General features: G+C 40.8%; 1 non-coding gene across 1 annotated transcript; it reads right to left on the bottom strand.

Moving 5' to 3' along the window:
• Positions 1-8474: 8474 nt before the first annotated feature.
• Positions 8475-8547, bottom strand: TRNAK-UUU. Its single transcript has one exon. It is a non-coding gene; the product is annotated as a tRNA-Lys (tRNA).
• Between the last annotated feature and the right edge of the window lie 10121 nt (positions 8548-18668).

Raw genomic sequence — 18668 nt, 5'->3', positions numbered from 1 at the left:
TGGAATTTAAACCAAGGTACAGGAGACCTATGGCAATGGTGGAAAGGCAAGGCTGAAAGAAACAAGGCAATGTAGACAGAAACCAAAATAAATATGCTTTTGCATCTCTGAAGTGTCCGTATTGACCTATTTACACTGCCACAATCACCAATTGTAGTGTAGCAGGCCCACCATCATCATACAAAATAAAGAAAATTTTAGAAAGATAGTAGAAACACTATAAAGATTATTTTAACACAATTTCCTCTGCTAAGGATGCTCTATGAAGAACAGCTAAGGATAACACAGATCTCCCACCAGCATTTAATGATGTCACCATGACTATTAGTAGTAATGGTAATAGCTGAGTATCTATTAAGTGCAATGTACTGTCTAAAACACTTGGAAAGGAATAACAAAAGCACTAGACATGTTCTTTACTCACAAGGAGCTTATGAGCAATGACATAGCTTTCAGCTGTAATGGTTCACTTGCCAAGATATACAAATGGAGACAAGATTGACTGCTCAGATCCTGCAAAGACTTTTTCTCAAGATATGAGAGCATCCTGTGCTTTCAGGCTACACTGTTTCACAGAGTTCGCAGGGCACAGGGGAGCATGCTGTGCATCGTGTATATGGGGGAGGTGTGTATGGTATGTATGGTGAAGGATGGTGCGAATGGTGAAGGACAACATTAGAAATCTGGAAACTTTTGTTTGAATATGTTTCCATATTTTGTAATGGCATTTGTTAAATGCTTACTATGCCTCAAGCACTGTTCTAAGCAAGGGGTGGATACAAGATAATCAGGTTGGACATAATCCATGTATCATATAGGGCTCACAGTCTAACTAGAATGGAGAACAAGTACTGAATCCTCATGAGGTGACTGAGGCCCAGAGATGTTAAATAACTTGCCTGTCACAGAGCAGTATGTGATGGAGTTGGGATTAGAACCCAGGTGCTCTGACTTTCAGGCCCATGCTCTTTCCACCAGGATATGCTACTTCTCACACTGCAGAAAGTCTTTGAACTTCATACTGGAAATCTTATATTCTGATGCTCATTCTCCAGTAGTATATACATATAAGAAATGCAGAGAGGATTATGACACAATTTTGAGAATCATCAAACCAAGTCAAATAATCAACTGTACGAGGACTAAGCTATTATTCTAAAATCCATGTGGAAACTATACAAAATATACAACTAAGCTACCGAGATAATTGCTAATGAGCCATTATCAGAAAGAAAGACAGGGATAGATAATTTCCTCTGGGTGATTTACAGGTAGAATGTGGCCACAGTTTAGCATGAAGTTTTAAGGCAAGACTTAAAGACTCGTTTTAGAGTCAGGAGATTCTTCATTTTGGAATTGCTATACTTGTTTTCACTGGACAGGGGATAAACATATGAAATATATTAACCTTCCTGTCCCCAGTGCACCACAAAGAGTAAAGGAGGGCAGGGAACAAGTAAAAACTGGAAGCTAATTCTATGATGCCCAGCTAACTATAGCTGAAATAGATTCCCAGGCAGGGTAATAGAGTTGGAAAGAATACAGAGGCTTCAAAAGACTGAAACTGACAATTGTAGAACAAGGTAGTAATGAAGACAGACAACTAGCTTTTGTTATACCTATGGGACCAAATTTCCATAGTAAGAGTAAACATTTAACAATTATAGTGATTCTAACTACATTAACCTTCAGTATCACAACCAATTTCTATGGGTGACAATCCTATTCATTTGCTGTATTTAACAACTGGCAAAGCAACATCACATCATGCTTCCACTGAGCAGGAATTGAATAGAAGATAGCAGGATATTCAAACAACTGTGATACAATGAATTCAAGTGGGAAAACCTAGGCTACTATTTTTCAGTCATTAGATCAATAATGGTTTTTATTGAATGCTTACTATGTGCAGAGCACTGTACTAAGGGTTTGGAAGAATATAGTACAACCAGGTTTGGCAGATGTTCCCAGCCTACAACAAGCTAACAGTCTAGAGGGGGGAGACAGGCATTAATATAAAGCAATAATTTATAATATATGATTTAAGGATATATGCATAAATGTAATGGGGATCAGAGTGGGGTGAATAACAGTGCTCAAAAGTCAGATTCAAGTGCATAGATGATGCAGAAGGAAGAAAGAACCTGGGAAAAGAGGATTTAATTGGGGAAAGGCTCTTGTAAGAGCAATGTCTGAAAGTGGGGAGAGTGGTGATCTGGTCTATGTGGAGGGGAAGGAAAAGTCAGGCTAGGAGGAGGACATAGGAAAAGGGTTGGCAGTGAGATAGACAAGATCAGAGAACAGTGAGTAAACTGGCACTCGAGGACCAAATGGTGTGGGCTGGGCTGTGGTAGGAGATCAGTGAGGTGAGGTAGAAGGGGGTGAGCTGATTGAGTGCTTTAAAGTCAAAGTTGAAGGAGTTTCTGTTTGATACATAAATAGATGATCAACCACTGGGGGGGTCTTGAGGAGTCAGAGAGACAGGAGTCAGGAGGGCAGTGATGGGGCAGATGCAGTAGTAAAAGTGGGATAGGATAGGATAAGTGGGGTAGCAGTTTGGATGCAGATGAAAGGGAGGATTTTAGCAATGTTGCAAAGATATAAACAGACAGGATTTGGTGACAATGATGAATATGTGGGTGGAATAAAAGAGATGAGTGGAGGGTAATGTCAAGGTTATAGGATTATAGCAAAAATAATAATTGTGATATTGGTTAAGCATTTACTATATGCCATTTACTATACTAAGCACTAAGGTGGATATAAGCAAATCATTTTGGACAGACTTCCTGACCCATGTGGGCTGACAGTCTCAATTCCAATTGTACAGATGAGGCAACTGAGACACATAGAAGTGAAGTGACTTACCCAAAGTCACATTGCAAGCAAGTAGTAGAGCTAGGATTAGAACCCATGCTGCTTTGGAGGATAATGAATGGTATTGTCTACAGTCATGGGAAAGACAGGCAAGGACAGGGTTTGAGTGGGAAAATAAGGAGTTCAGTTTTGGACATGTTTAGTTTGAGGTGTCAATGGGAAATATAGGTAATGTCCTGAGGCAGGCAGAAATGCTAGACTGCAGAGAAGGAGAGAAGTCAGGGCTGGAGATGTAGATTTGGGAATCATCCTTATAGACATGGTAGTTGAAACAATGGGAGTGGATGAGTTTCCAAGGGAGTCTGGATACATGGAGAATAGAAGGGAATGCAGAACTGAGTCTTGAGATACTCTTACAGTTAGTGAGTGGCAGGTAGACGCGGAGCCCAAAGAGATTGTGAATGAGAGGTCAGAGAGTTAGAAGGATAATCAATAGAGGACAGGGTCAGTAAAGCTAATGTTGGATAAAGTTTTGATGAGAAAGTTGTGGTACACAGCATCAAAGGCAGCTGAGCGGTTTAGGAGTATAAGGACAGAGTAGGCAAGAAGGTCATTGGTTACACTTCGAAAGGGCCGTGCCTATAGTGTGAAGGGAACAGACGACTGGAAGGGATCAAATAGGGAATTGGAGTAGATGAATAGGAAGCAGCTGGTGTAAACACCTCTCTCTAGAAGTTGGAGAGTAATGGCAGGGGGGAGATGGAGAGATTATTGGAGGGAGCTGTGGGTTCAAGGGGGAGTCTTTTTTTTTTCAAGATTGGGATATATAAGCATGTTTGAAAGCTGTGAGGAAGAGCCACTGGAAACTGAACAGTTGATGACAGGAGGAAGGAAGGGAGGGAGCAAGTGTTTTACAAAGGTATGAAGGGATGGGATCAGAAGCACAGGTGGAGGGGATAGATTTAGGGAAGAGGCGAGAGATCTCTTCCTGAGTTATCGCAGAATGGAAAAGGAGAAGAGTAGGAGAGATTTTAGGGAGATCATGTCTGATTTCATTGATGAAGTGTGTGGCCAGGTCATTATGAGAATGAGATGTTGGGTGAGGGGAAGAAGTTGGTCTAAAGAGGGAGTTACATGTCTTGAACAGCAGGGGCAGAGGGTTTGCTCCTCCTCCCCTCCTTCTCCCCCCCCCCCCCGACTTTTCCTCCTTCCCCTCCCCTCAGCACTGTGCTCATTTGTATATATTATGAATTACCCTATTTATTTTGTTAATGAGGTGTATATCTCCTTGATTCTAATTATCTTTATGATGTTGTCTTATTTTGTTTTGTTCTGTTTTGCTTTGCTGTCTGTCTCCCCTGTTTAGACTGTGAGCCTGTCATTGGTCAGGGATTGTCTCTATCTGTTACTGAATTGTACATTCCAAGTGCTTAGGTCAGTGCTCTGCACATAATAAGTGCTCAATAAATACTGTTGAATGAATGAATGAATGAATGAATGAATGAATGGGAGTGGATTAGGGAAGAGAAGTATTGCTGTCAGACAGAGGATAGGGCCGAATTGAAGCAGGTAAGAATAAATTTCGAATGGACAGGGTCAGAGAAAAGTCTTGATTTCTGCCAACAGTACTCCTGAGCTCGGGCATAGAAGGAGCAGAGGAAGCATAATAATAATAATAATAATAATAATAATAATAATAATAATGTTGGTATTTGTTAAGCGCTTACTATGTGCAGAGCACTGTTCTAAGCGCTGGGGTAGACATAGGGGAATCAGGTTGTCCCACGTGGGGTTCACAGTTAATCCCCATTTTACAGATGAGGTAACTGAGGCACAGAGAAGTTAAGTGACTTGCCCACAGTTACCTAGCTGACAAGTGGCAGAGCCGGGAGTCGAACTCATGACCTCTGACTCCGAAGCCCAGGCTCTTTTCCACTGAGCCACGCAGCTTCCCAGCATACTGTGGTGGTGATCCACAGTGGAGGTTAGTGGCACGAGATCAGCAAAGGAACAGGGGAGCAAGGGATATCAATTCAGTGGAAAGGGGTTGTTGTGTCAATTTGGAGTCAGGAGAAGATAGTTTGGGTTTGGAGACCACATTGGATAGGATGGCAGTAGAAAAAGAGAGGGGTTCAAAAGAATGGAGGTATCCGTTGGAGAACAGGAGAGATTTGTGGAGGTTGGATGTATGGAGAAGACAGTAAAGTATACATAAAATTTGGATTGGTTTTGTAACTCCAGGATGGATATAGTTTCCAAAGAAAACCACATCTGCTTGTCTGAGATTCCTGAAAAATTTATAGGAAAAACAAAATATTACCTGTCATTTATCAGCTTACTTCATTTGGATCTTCATTTGTCTTTCTTTCAACCATCTTGTTTCTATTTATTTTATCCTGACTCAATACCCCTTGTCTATAAAGTCGACTGGGATCAGGACCTTGGAAATTGATCTCTTTATAAAAGTTAAGATAAAATGAAGGAAAAACTGAAGCATAATCCAGGAATTGGATGCTTTTCTATGACCCCTTTAGTTTCCCCTATTAATTCCTCCTTAAATTAAAACCTAGAAATTGTACAGTTCAGTATCCGTTGGCTTGTGAAAATAAATAAATGCATTTAAAATATGTTGATAGCTATTATCTCAAAAATGGATGCCTAGTGGAAAGAGCACAGGTTTGTAAATTGGAATATGTTGGTTCTAATCCTGACTTTGTCACTTGCCTGTACTGAGACTTCAGGCAAGTCACTTAACTTAGCTGTGCTTTAGTTTCCCCAACTGTAAAGTGGGGATTCAAAACCTGTTCTCACTTCTACTCAGACTCTAAACCCATGTAGGGCAGGGACTGGATCTGACCTGATTGAGTCATATGTAACCCAGCACTTCGAACTGTGCTTGACACGTAGTTATTGCTTAATAGATATCATAATAAAAATGATAATACACCTGCTACTAGAGTCTAAAGTGATTATGTTGTCTTTCTCTTTGAGTATATCACAGCAGAAAGGAGTTTCTGACCAAGGGATGCCAGGGTAAGGGTGCAATGCCTAAAAATAAAATCACATTTATATGATCTTAATCAACCAATCAATCACATTTATTGAGTGCAGACTGTATGCAGAGCATTGTACTAAAGCTTGGGACAGTATACTGTAAATTTATTTGGTAGACATGTTCCCTACTCACAAGGTGTTCACAGTCTAGAGGAGGAGACAGACATTAAAATGAATTAAGCACATGTACATAAGTGTGGAGGAGCTGAGGGTGGGGTGAATCAGTCAATTAATAATATTTCTTGAGTGTTTACTATGTGCAGAACACTGTACTAAGCACTTGGAGAGTACAAAACAAAATAATAGTCAGACCTAATAATAATTGTGGTATTTATTGAGACGTTACAATGTGCCGGCTACTGTACTAAACACTGGGGTAGATACAAGCAAATTGGGTTGGACACCGTCTCTGTCCCATGTGGGGCTCACAGTCTCAATCACATTTTACAGATGAGGTAAGTGAGGCTCAGAGAAGTGAAGTGACTTTCCCACGGTCACACAGCAGACAAATGGCAGAGGTGGGATTAGAACCCATGTTTTATCTACTATGTCTTGCTGGTCCTCTTGGCCCCAAGGGTCTGTGGAGGGAGGAGAGGAGTTGGGATTCACTTTCCAGCTTCAACAGTGATAAGGGTAGGAGAGAAGGAAAAATTTTGCCCTCTGAACAGGGACAAATTTTGTAGGGCACAACACTGTACTGGCTGGGGCTCTCCTTCCCTCCCTCCCAATACCCAGCTCTGTCCATAAGGACACCAGGCCCCATCCTTGGCATTTTATAAACCAATGGATTGGAGCAACCAGGTCCACAACAGGCAACTAGTCCATCATCAGGCAGAGGAGATGGGCTGGGGCAGCAGAGACTACTCATGCTTGGTGCTCTTCTCCTTGGAGACAGGAGTTGTGGGCTTTTCTCCTTTGACCTGATGATGCTATTTTGGTTGGGCAGTGGCTCCTTGAGCCCGACCTTGCCACTGGAGTCCCAGGGGAGCATAATCTTCACCTTGATGCCCAACACCCTCTACCGCAGGAAAATAGGGCTCAAGGTTCTGTCCAACATACTAGTTGACCTCATCAATGTAGTCTAGTGGATTAAATTTGGGCCTTCCAGTCAGAAGATTTGGCTTCTAATCCCAGCTCTGAAACTTGTCTTCTGTTTGACCTTGTGCAAGTCACTTAATTTATCTGGGCCTGAATTACCTCATTTAAAATGGGGATTAAAACTGTAAGGCTCATGTGGGGCATGGGATATATCCAACTTGAATAGCTTGTTCCTTCCACAGTGCTTATTACAGTAACTGGAACGTAGTAAGCAGTTAACAAAGAGCATAAAAAAAGGTCAGTATTGTGGATCTACTATGGATCATTATTTCAATCATATTTAATGAGTGCTTACTTTCCCATCTGGCCTCACAACTTGCCAGACATGATCACCTTATAACCTATAGCCCTGCTCTTCATTATGAATTTCAGAACACTGTAGCACATGTTGCACAAGGTCAGGCCCTGAGTAGTTTGTAGTGCGGGACTTGGCTCGAGCATTGGTGTTCAGCCCAGCCCATGGCCACCTCCTCTGCATATAGCTTCACACTGATTTCTGGGAAGCTGAACCTCTTCTGGATGATAATAATGTTGGTATTTGTTAAGCACTTACTATGAGCAGAGCACTGTTCTAAGCACTGGGGTAGATACAGGATAATCAGGTTGTCCCACGTGAGACTCACATTTAATCCCCATTTTACAGATGAGGGAACTGAGGCACAGAGAAGTGAAGTGACTTGCCCACAGTCACACAGCTAACAAGTGGCAGAGCTGGGATTCAAACCCATGACCTCTGAGTCCCAAGCCCAGGCTCTTTCCACTGAACCACACTGCTTCCCCTAGCCACGCTGCTTCCCCTGACCACATTCAGTTCCCGGATGTGGCGACCCCTTCCAGCAATCACATTTTGAATCCTGGAGGCCAGGACGATGATCTCACTTATGGTTGTGTCATGGAGAGCTTTACTCTCAAATGGCTTAGAACAGTGCTCTGCACAGAGTAAGCGCTCAATAAATATGATTGAATGAAGTAGCCCTCTTTGGTTAGCTATGGGGTGAGGAACTCATTCTGTTTGGCCTTAAAGATGTCATCAGCCAACTCCAACTTTCCAGACAGACCCACCATTCAGTGCTGCTGAGGAAAAAGGGAACAAATCCAAGTGCAAGAACAATACAGAATGGAGAGGGAGTAGGAGAAATGAGGACTTAATTGGGGAAGTCCTCTTGGAGGAGATGTGATTGTAATGAGGCTTTAGTAGCAGGAAGAATAATGATCAGCCAGATATGAAGAGGTTAGGAGTTTATGTTGGTATTTGTTAAGCACTTACTATGTGCAGAGCACTGTGCTAAGCGCTGGAGTAGATACAAGGTCATCAGGTTGTCCCACATGAGGCTCACAGTCTTCACCCCCATTTTACAGATGAGATAACTGAGGCCCAGAGAAGTTAAGTGACTTGCCCACAGTCACAGAGCTGACAAGTGGCAGAGCGGAATTCGAACCCATGACTGCTGACTCCCAAGCCCGGGGTCTTTCTACTGAGCCACGCTGCTTCTCTAAAATACTCCCACCCAAACAGGGACTTGAACCCTCGACCCTCAGATTAAAAGTCTGATGCTCTACCAACTGAGCTATCCGGGCTCAAGTTCTAGGAGTTCTAAGTCAGAAGCAGGATGTGAGAAAGGAGTTGCTATGAGATACATAAGATCGAGGTACAGTGCACAGTTTTGTGCTAGAGTTGCAAAGTGTGCTTGCTGGTTTGTAGGAAATCAGCAAGGTAATAGAAGGGGAAAAGGTGCTTAAGGGCTTTAAGCCAATGGTAAGGAGTTTTTGTTTGATCAGAGATGGATGAACAACCACTGGAGGTTCTTAAGGAGTGGGGAAACATGGACTGAATTCACTTTGGAAAAATGATGAAAATAAATAGATGTCTTTAAATGCCATTGAAGTCTACAGTTCAATGGCATATCATTTCAATCTTCACACTTCTGAAAGAAAATATTTTTTCCTTCATTTTAGAAGAGTCAGTATAGACATTCACATACGCATCCACTGTCCTGGTTTTGATAATGAATGCTTATCTGAAATATTTTGATAACCTCCACACGAAACAAAAGCTTCTCACTCTGGTCTTCAAGGATCTCCATCACCTTGCCTCCTCCTACCTCTCTTCCCTTCTCTCTTTCTACTGCCCAACCCTCACACTCCACTCCTCTGCTGCTCACCTCCTCACTGTCCCCCGTTCATGCCTATCCCACTGTCGACTGCCCACATTGTACTGCTGTCTTGGAATGCCTTCCCTGCTCACCTCCTCCAAACTAACTCTCTGCCCCTATTCAAAGCCCTACTGAAAGCTCTCCTCCTCCAAGAGGCATTCCCAGATTGAGCTTCCCCTTTTCCCTCTGCTCCCTCTCTGCTCCCCCCTCCCCCTCTGCTCCCTCCCCCTCCTGCCCTTCACCTCCCCTCAGCTAATCCCCTTTCCCTTTGCTCCTCTCCCTCTCCCTTCCCCTCCCCTCAGCACTGTGCTCATTTGTATATATTTTTATTACCCTATTTATTTTGTTAATAAAGTGTACATCCCCTTGATTCTATTTACCGTGATTAAGTTGTTTTGTTTTTGTCCATCTGTCTCCCCTAGTTAGACTGAAAGCCCGTCAATGGGCAGGGATTTTCTCTATCTGTTGCCAAATTGTACATTCCAAGCGCTTAGTACAGTGCTCTGTACATAGTAAGTGCTCAATAAATACTACTGAATGAATGAATGAAAGAATATTGGTAAATACATTATTCCAGAGATGGTTTTCTTAGGATCATTTAAATTTCAAAAATGTCTTCTTTAGTTAGATGAGAACCTGGTGTTTTAATTTAACCTCTCTCACTTTCTGAAAAGAAAAATATAGGGAATGTACAATACTCTCCATTCAAATAATATGGACCACAATATCTGTTAGTTTTACAGAAGTTGCCTGACTGTAATTTGTGTCCCAGTTTCAGAGTGTTAAAAAAGGTTGCCATAATTAATAATGTTGGCATTTATTAAGTGCTTACTATGTGCCGAGCACTGTTCTAAGCGCTGGGGTAGACACAGGGGAATCAGGTTGTCCATGTGGGGCTCACAGTCTTCATCCCCATTTTACAGATGAGGGAACTGAGGCACCGAGAAGTTAAGTGACTTGCCCAAAGTCACACAGCTGACAAGTGGCCAAGCCAGGATTTGAACCCATGACCTCTGACTCCAAAGCCCGTGCTCTTTCCACTAAGCCATGCTGCTTCTCAAGACATCCTCCTTGGGATTCTTTGTCCCTAGTAGATTATAAGCTTTTACAATTGAAACTTTAAGGTAGAATATGTCACTTACCAAGTTTACTCTACCAATTATTTACTTCAGAGCTCTGCATACAGTAAGTGCTCAAGAATTACTATTGATTAATAATGTATTTTTAAACAGTATCATGAGCAAAAATCGAACAGGTTATAACCATCTATTTCAAAACTCCTCTGAATTCATAATAATAATTATTGTATTTGTTAAGGGCTTACTATGTGCCAAGCACTGTTCAAAGCACTGGGGTAGATACAAGGTAATCAGGTTGTCCCACGTAGGGCTCACAGTCTTAATCCCCATTTTGCAGATGAGACAACTGAGTCATAGAGAAGTTAATGGCTTGCCCGAGGTCACACAGCAGACAAGTGGTAGAAGCGGGATTAAAATCTACATCCTCTGACTCCCAAGCCCAAGGTTTTTACACTAAGCCTCGCTGCTTCTCTACAATTGATTCATAATCAATTGAGTCTTAAATATATACATTTATAAACCATGTAAAGCTTATACCAAAAATAAAATTCAGTAGTGTGCCAAGAAAAAATCATGTAATAATCATTATAAATTTTAAAGATAATAATCTGGAAAAACCATTAAGGTCTAACCTAAATTGTGTCTTTTACTTATAATGTATGATCTCCAGTACCTAGAATAGTGCTCTGAATATGGTGGGTACCAACTAAATGTGGATGAATTAGTCAACACTAAATAGCTGTTGGGAAAAGAAAAATATTTCCAAAACATAACCTGACACCATTATCTCCTACTCCTTGTACAGTATTTTTGTGACAAAATACAAACTTTAAAGCTATGATCCTATCAGAAACAGTAATTATTACCATTATTCTTCATGAAACTACAATGGCTTTAAGAATGAGACATGTCAGCCACAGTTGATTTAGTGGGAGAAGTACCAATAAAGGACATTTTAACTGAGTAACTTCTGTAACTGACAGTCTCCTGAGGAGCAAATAGACAGGTTTGAGATGATAAATATTTTAAAAGGGCTTTTTCTTCTAGTTCTTGAAGTTTTAGTGACAAAAACAAGGACTATAGGGGGATGTTCTGCATAATAAATGTTCCTATTCAGTTATACAAAGGTATTTGAAGGATACTACTTTTTAATTTGATAGATGGATTATAGGAAGGTAGCAAGCAGCTTGCCAGAGATTTCAACTCAAGCATGGGAAATCTTGACAAATTTATGTTATCCTAAATTACTCAGGTTCTTCAAATGATGTGACTGGGAGTCAAAAGGATCTGGGTTCCAGACTCTGCCTCTGACAAGGTCTGCTGCATGACCTTGGGCAAATCACTTAATTTCTCTGTGGCTCAGTTACCTCATCTGTAAAAAGGGGATTAAGACTGTGAGTCCCAGTCATTCATTCATTCATTCATTCAATAGTATTTATTGAGTGCTTACTATGTGCAGAGCACTGTACTCAGCGCTTGGGATGAACAATTCGGCAACAGATAGAGACAGTCCCTGCCGTTTGACGGGCTTACAGTCTAATCGGGGGAGACGGACAGACGAGAAAAATGGCAATAAATAGAGTCAAGGGGAAGAACATCTCGTAAAAACAGTGGCAACTAAATAGAATCAAGGCAATGTACAATTCATTAACAAAATAAATAGGGTAATGGAAAAATATACAGTTGAGTGGACGAGTACAGTGCTGTGGGGATGGGAAGGGAGAGGTGGAGGAGCAGAGGGAAAAGGGGAAAAAGAGGGTTTAGCTGGGAGAGGTAAAGGGGGGGTGGCAGAGGGAGTAGAGGGAGAAGAGGAGCTCAGTCTGGGAAGGCCTCTTGGAGGAGGTGAGTTTTAAGTAGGGTTTTGTAGAGGGGAAAAGAATCAGTTTGGCGCAGGTGAGGAGGGAGGGCATTCCAGGACCGCGGGAGGACGTGACCCAGGGGTCGACGGCGGGATAGGCGAGACCGAGGGACAGTGGGCGGCAGAGGAGCAGAGCATGCGGGGTGGGCGGTAGAAAGAGAGAAGGGAGGAGAGGTAGGAAGTGGCAAGGTGATGGAGAGCCTTGAAGCCTAGAGTGAGGAGTTTTTGTTTGGAGCGGAGGTTGATAGGCAACCACTGGAGTTGTTTAAGAAGGGGAGTGACATGCCCAGATCGTTTCCGCAGGAAGATGAGCCGGGCAGCGGAGTGAAGAATAGACTGGACCGGGGCGAGAGAGGAGAAAGGGAGGTCAGAGAGAAGGCTGACACAGTAGTCTAGCCGGGATATAACGAGAGCCTGTAGCAGTAAGGTAGCCGTTTGGGTGGAGAGGAAAGGGTGGATCTTGGCGATATTGTAGAGGTGAAACCGGCAAGTCTTGGTAACGGATAGGATGTGTGGGGTGAATGAGAGAGACGAGTCAAGGATGACACCGAGATTGCGGGCCTGAGAGACGGGAAGGATGGTCGTGCCATCCACGGTGATAGGGAAGTCTGGGAGAGGACCGGGTTTGGGAGGGAAGATGAGGAGCTCAGTCTTGCTCATGTTGAGTTTTAGGTGGCGGGCCGACATCCAGGTGGAGACGTCCCGGAGGCAGGAGGAGATGCGAGCCTGAAGGGAGGGGGAGAGGACAGGGGCGGAGATGTAGATCTGCATATCATCTGCGTAGAGATGGTAGTCAAAGCAGTGAGAGCGAATGAGTTCGCCGAGGGAGTGAGTGTAAATGGAGAACAGAAGAGGGCCAAGAACTGACCCTTGAGGAACTCCAACAGTTTATTGAGCACTTGCTATGCACTTGGAAAGTCTAATTTGGCAATAGAGACAATCCCTGCCCATAGTGGGCTTACAGACCAGAGGCCCCATGAGGGACATGGACTCTGTCCAACCTAATTAACTTGTATCTATACTAGTGCTTAGTACTAATATGAGTACCTAGCACATAGTAAGTGTTTAACAAATACCATTAAATTAAAAAATGTACAGTAATCAATGACAGCAAATATAAGTTCTATCAGTGCCAATGCCAGAGGATGACAAGTTTAGAAGTAAAACAGAGTAGGTCTAAGGTCCAAACAAGGAATAAAAGGGTAAGGAGGGCATCTGTTGGTATTGGAATATTGTACTATAATAATAATAATTATTATTATTAATAATATTAAAGATATGGTGTTATTTGTTAAGCATGATGTTGTACCAAGTTCCATACTAAGCACTGGAGTAGATAAAAAATAATCAGGTAGGACACAGTTCCTGTCCTACCTAGGTCTCATAGCCTAAGTAGGAAGGATGGCAAGTTTTTCTTTACTATGTTCATGGAAAAATACAGTAGAAATAAAATATACAGATTCTGACATCAAGGAACATACAACCAATTTGGATTACCCTGAGACAAGCAACTTAACCTGCTCTTTTAAGATCCTGATATTCACATCCCATAAGTTACAAAACCACAGTTGTTTCAGACCAACAGTTACCCTTAGTACTGGTGATCCTTTAATCGTCTCAGGTTCATCTGTATTCTTATATGTGTCGTATATATTTCTTAATAATTAACTCTTTGTTCAGATTACTCATTCTAATACACTGTTATAGCTTTTTCCTTTATACATTTTTTTCTCCAGCTTTCTGTATCTATAAATCAATCAACCCATGGTATTTACTGCATGCTTACTATGTGCAGAGCACTGTTTTAAGTGCTTAACACTGTTTCAAGCAAGCACGTAATGTTGTATATCTTCTCCCGTTAGATTGCTAGCTGCTTGAGGGCAGTGGAAACGCATCTTGCTACTATTATACTTTCCCAAGCATTTAGTACAGTGCCTAATTCTCAGTAAATGTTATTGATGGATTGATTTATTATACATTTAAATTTGCATTAAAGACTCAACTGATTTAGTTCAACTATCTGGATTTTGATATTGGTTAACTGAGTTCAAATCTCCTACATTAAAATTAGTTCATTAAATTCAAGTGTGACTTAATGACCCTTCCAAAAAATAGCAAATCTGATGGAAGTTTATTCAGGTTATACTTCAATCAGGCAGGATATACTTACTGTTTGAGAGTGTTTCCACATTTCAGCCAAAGCATTTCACTGAGCAACTGCAATTAACCAAAACATGTGTCTCTTGAAAAATGTTCGCTCCATTAAATTTAAGTGGAGCTTGGGCTATGATGACAAACCCAATTACTCCTAGGAATTAGGTGTGACAGCTTACACAATTTTGAATTAAATCTGAGAAATATCTCTCTAACATATTAATGTGGAAACAGCAAATTCTTACCCTTTTCTTTTCTATTTTAAAAATAAGAATCACTTGTATTTGCTTCTTAATTTTTTTTCTTTAGTTTTAGGAGGGATGATATTAGGAAAGGAAAGGTATCACCCTCCTCAAAACAGAAGGGAAAAAAATTAAAGAAATGCAGTAAGTCCTATCTAAGTTTATAGACCTGTTGTAAGAGGACTTTTTCCCTATTATTTAATAGGAAAATTCAAAATTTTCCAATCAAGCATCTCTTTCATATAATCATGATATGTTTAAATAAGACGAGACTTAAGATAAGTAAAATAATAGTATAAATTGAATGAAAAACTGTAAAATCATACTATTAAAGCAATACCAAATTAACATTTCTAGAATTCCTCACCTGGTTATTTTTATTATTCACTTACAATCATTTGAATAGCAGACTGAAAGATTGTTCTGCTGGCAGGTTCAGTCACTGAACGAGCCATATTACAGAATTAAAAATCTCCAGCTCCATTCCATTTGACTGATTGATTTCCCAGCCCAGGACTAGCTGCATTTGAATCCATTCCCAGATTCTGTTGTAGCTACCAGCATGATGCAGATTGGACCATGCTATCTCTGTCTGACATTCTGTCCTACTAGCATGAGGGCAAGATTTTTGTTCATAAACTTTGTGGTTATAGACTTTTTTATAAACCATGAAGCATGTGAACACAAATGCATTTTTAATTTTTTTTTCCAAATATCACATTTCAAAACATATGAGCAAGAATGTGCCACTAGCAAAAAATGCTGCAAAATATATGTTAATGTTAATATGTGGAGTCAAAAATTTGATGTTTCTTAAGACCCCCACAGAATGGATTTGTCTTCCAAAGTTTCTAGATCAATCTGGATCTTTGTCTGAACTTTCAAAATCTGCAAAATTAGGCTGAAACTATGCAAAAAGACTTTCAGATCTCTAGACTGTAAGCTTGGTTTTAGGCAGGAGACATGTCCACTAACTCTGTTACATTGTACTCTCCCAAGTGTTTAGTATGGCATTCTACACTACAGTGCAGTACATGCTTAATAAATGACACTGACGGTGACGATGAGAAAAAAAGAAAAATTTGCATTCTCAGACCTTTCTATTTCTAATAGAGATTGAAGTAAATATGAATTTTGGACAAAAACTCAAGATGCAAAAGGCATTAAGACAGCATTAAGTTATTTTCTCATATTTCATGGTAAATGATGTATCAATTATGTAACGCAATTGACTAGATGCTAATAAGGAATGTGCTTTTAAGAAAAAAAAAAGCCATTCTTAAATTACTTTTCTAAAGTAACTTTATGTGGGTTAAATCACTTTTATACAACTTCAATAAAGGTAATACCACTAAATATTCAAGTAAGTTCTAGATTTTAACAGTTTCATGGTTTCTAGATCAGGGTCTTCTTGTAGTTGGATTGTATCTTATGTCCTGATCTTTCAAAACCTGTATGATTCTAAAAGTGGATATGTTGCTCATTATTATAGCTGCTGCTGTAGACATGTGAAATTCTTACATTTTTTGCTTTTAAATTAAGATGTTACACCCTTTGTCCAATTATTATGTCTAGTGAAACTTTTTGGTGGAATCATTTTTGAATGTATAGAACAAAGGAGAGGATATGGTCTTCTATGGATGAGGTCAACCAAACTTGTGTTCACTTTGAAATTTGGCTTGAGCCTCTCCTGCAACCATAGTTCCAGAATGAAACCTGCTTCATGGGATTTGTCTCGCATTTAGTTTTGGAGCCCCTTGCCACCTGGAAAGTAATTTTTTTTCAAGTAGAATCCTTAAGAGAGCCTATAGAGGGAGGAGCACAGAAGGAGCTTTTCTCCTCTTGGCAGCTCCCAAGGGTGCTGTATAGTGGGAATTTTATGTATTTATTTATTTTGATTATTTTGGCAGTGATTTGGGGGACTGGCTTTCTTCATTCCTTTTTCAGTACAGGATATCTGTCACAGTTTTGATGGTTCATTATGAGGTTACATTTGACATCTTTTTTCTTACTCAAAGTTTTTTCTCTCTGTCATCTGGATAATTGCCCACTGGTTCCCTTTTAGTTGTGGATATGCATGTTATCTATTCCCTATTAAATATTGCACAGTTTTTCTCATTCTTCTTTGTAATTTAGAATGAGGCTGTAAAATGCATGGGGAAATTGGATTAAAAGAGAGAAGTGAAAGCTTAAGGTAACACAAATGAAAAGAAAAAGATATGCAAAGAGGGAAATTCAGGCACATCTATATCTGAATTCAAAATCATGAAATACCTATGGACACTTTGGTCAAGAACCCTGGGAGAAAGTCCAGTTAATGTTTTAAATCTAGGAAGCAGCATGGCCAGATATAACATGGACCTGGGAGTCAGAAGGACTTCTAATTGCAGCTCTGCACTTGTCTGCTGTGGGACCTTGGATAAATCACTTAAACTTCACTGTCCCTCAGTTACCTCATCTGTAAAATGGAGATTAAGACTGAGCCCCATGTGGGACATGGACTGTGCCCAATATGATTAGCTTGTATCAACCCCAGTACTTGGAATAGTGCCTGGAACATAATAAATGCTTAGCAAATACCACTAAAAAAACCCCAAAACAATAATTAATTGCTACCTGCTATAGGAAATTGGATTATGGAGTTGCTTAGTGAATGGCCTGTGGATTTGGCTTGGGGAAGTAGAAAGGGTATTTAATGGACTAATCAATATTGAGCACTTACTGTGTACAGAGCACTGTCATTGATGCTTGGGAGGATAGGTATATATATAATTCTTGCCTACTATCCCTAGTTCATAGGCTATATGGGAAGACAGAAAATAAAATAAATTATGGCTGGATATAAGTATTTAAGTACCATTCAGATAGGATGAAAATTAAAGTGCTTAAGTGGAATCAACCCACATGCACAGGCAACACAGAGGGGAGGGCAAAACAGGAAAAGGTCCCATAGAGAAGATATGATTTTAATAGTGCTTTCAAGATGGGGAAATTGGTGGTCTTTTGGAAATTAATGGATAGGAATTTCCAATGGTCGACGATGAGGGTACAATTTACATAAGAAGCATGCAGTTGGTTTATGAATTTGTCTGTCCATCCTATCAGTTCTCCCAATATCGAGACCATTGTTGGGTAGGGATTGTCTCTGTTGCCAAACTAAACTTTCCAAGCATTTAGTACAGTGCTCTGCCCACAGTAAGCGGTCAATAAATACAATTAAGCACTCAACTTACTGGTGCCTGTCTGTCCCAGCCATATCTGATGCCGTCATCTAGCCCCAGTATGTGTCCCCGCTGATAGTGGCTTCTTTAAATGAAAAGAAAACAAGCACGAGGCCACTCACAGGCGCTTTCCCACTTTCCATGCTCCAAACTGACAAATTGTCCCAAGGACTAGTATTCATTCATTCATTCATTCATTCAATAGTATTTATTGAGTGCTTACTATGTGCACAGCACTTTATTAAGCGCTTGGAATGTACAAATCCGTAACAGATAGAGACAGTCCGTGCCCTTTGACGGGCTTACAGTCTAATCGGGGGAGATGGACAGACAAGAACAATAGCAATAAATAGAATCTAGGGGATGAACATCTCATTAAAACAATAGCAAATAAATAGAATTAAGGCGATGTACATTTCATTAACAAAATACAGAGCCAGAGTAGTACAGAGCCACTTGGGTTTGAGCATCTTTCCTTCTGTAAGACCACCTCATTCTCTGCCAATGCTGGATCAGCTTCCCTTCCCTTGGTCCAGCAGTGGAAACCATGCACATCTCTCTTCTCCCACGTAGCCAGTGGCTGGGCTAATAGTGCTAGCTCTCCCCTACCAGCTGAAAGAATCCCTGACTATGCAGACAAAATTGGGGACCCCCCTGCCACAGGGGTCACCCACTCATGCTTGGGCCACTCAAACCTCTCAAGGAGTTAAGAACAACCTAGCTGTGGCCCATACAAGAATCCCAGTGCCGTTGGCGTGAGCTTCATTTTCACCCACGCTTGTTTTAGGAGGAAACCAAGCATATGCCCCTGGTCAGCTTAGGTTCCTTCTCCTGAGATTCAAGGAATGTCCCACCTCTCTCGTCCCCAGTACTACCAGTTACTTTGAAAATTGGGAAACCTAGCAATTTAAACTATGAGAAGGTATATTATTAGTCAATAAAAAGCATATGTTTGTCATATCCTCTTGAAGGATTTTACCTGAACAACATTT

Source organism: Ornithorhynchus anatinus, chromosome 1, assembly GCF_004115215.2.
Source record: "Ornithorhynchus anatinus isolate Pmale09 chromosome 1, mOrnAna1.pri.v4, whole genome shotgun sequence".
NCBI lineage: Eukaryota > Metazoa > Chordata > Mammalia > Monotremata > Ornithorhynchidae > Ornithorhynchus > Ornithorhynchus anatinus.
This window is presented reverse-complemented; position numbering and strand designations above follow the sequence as displayed.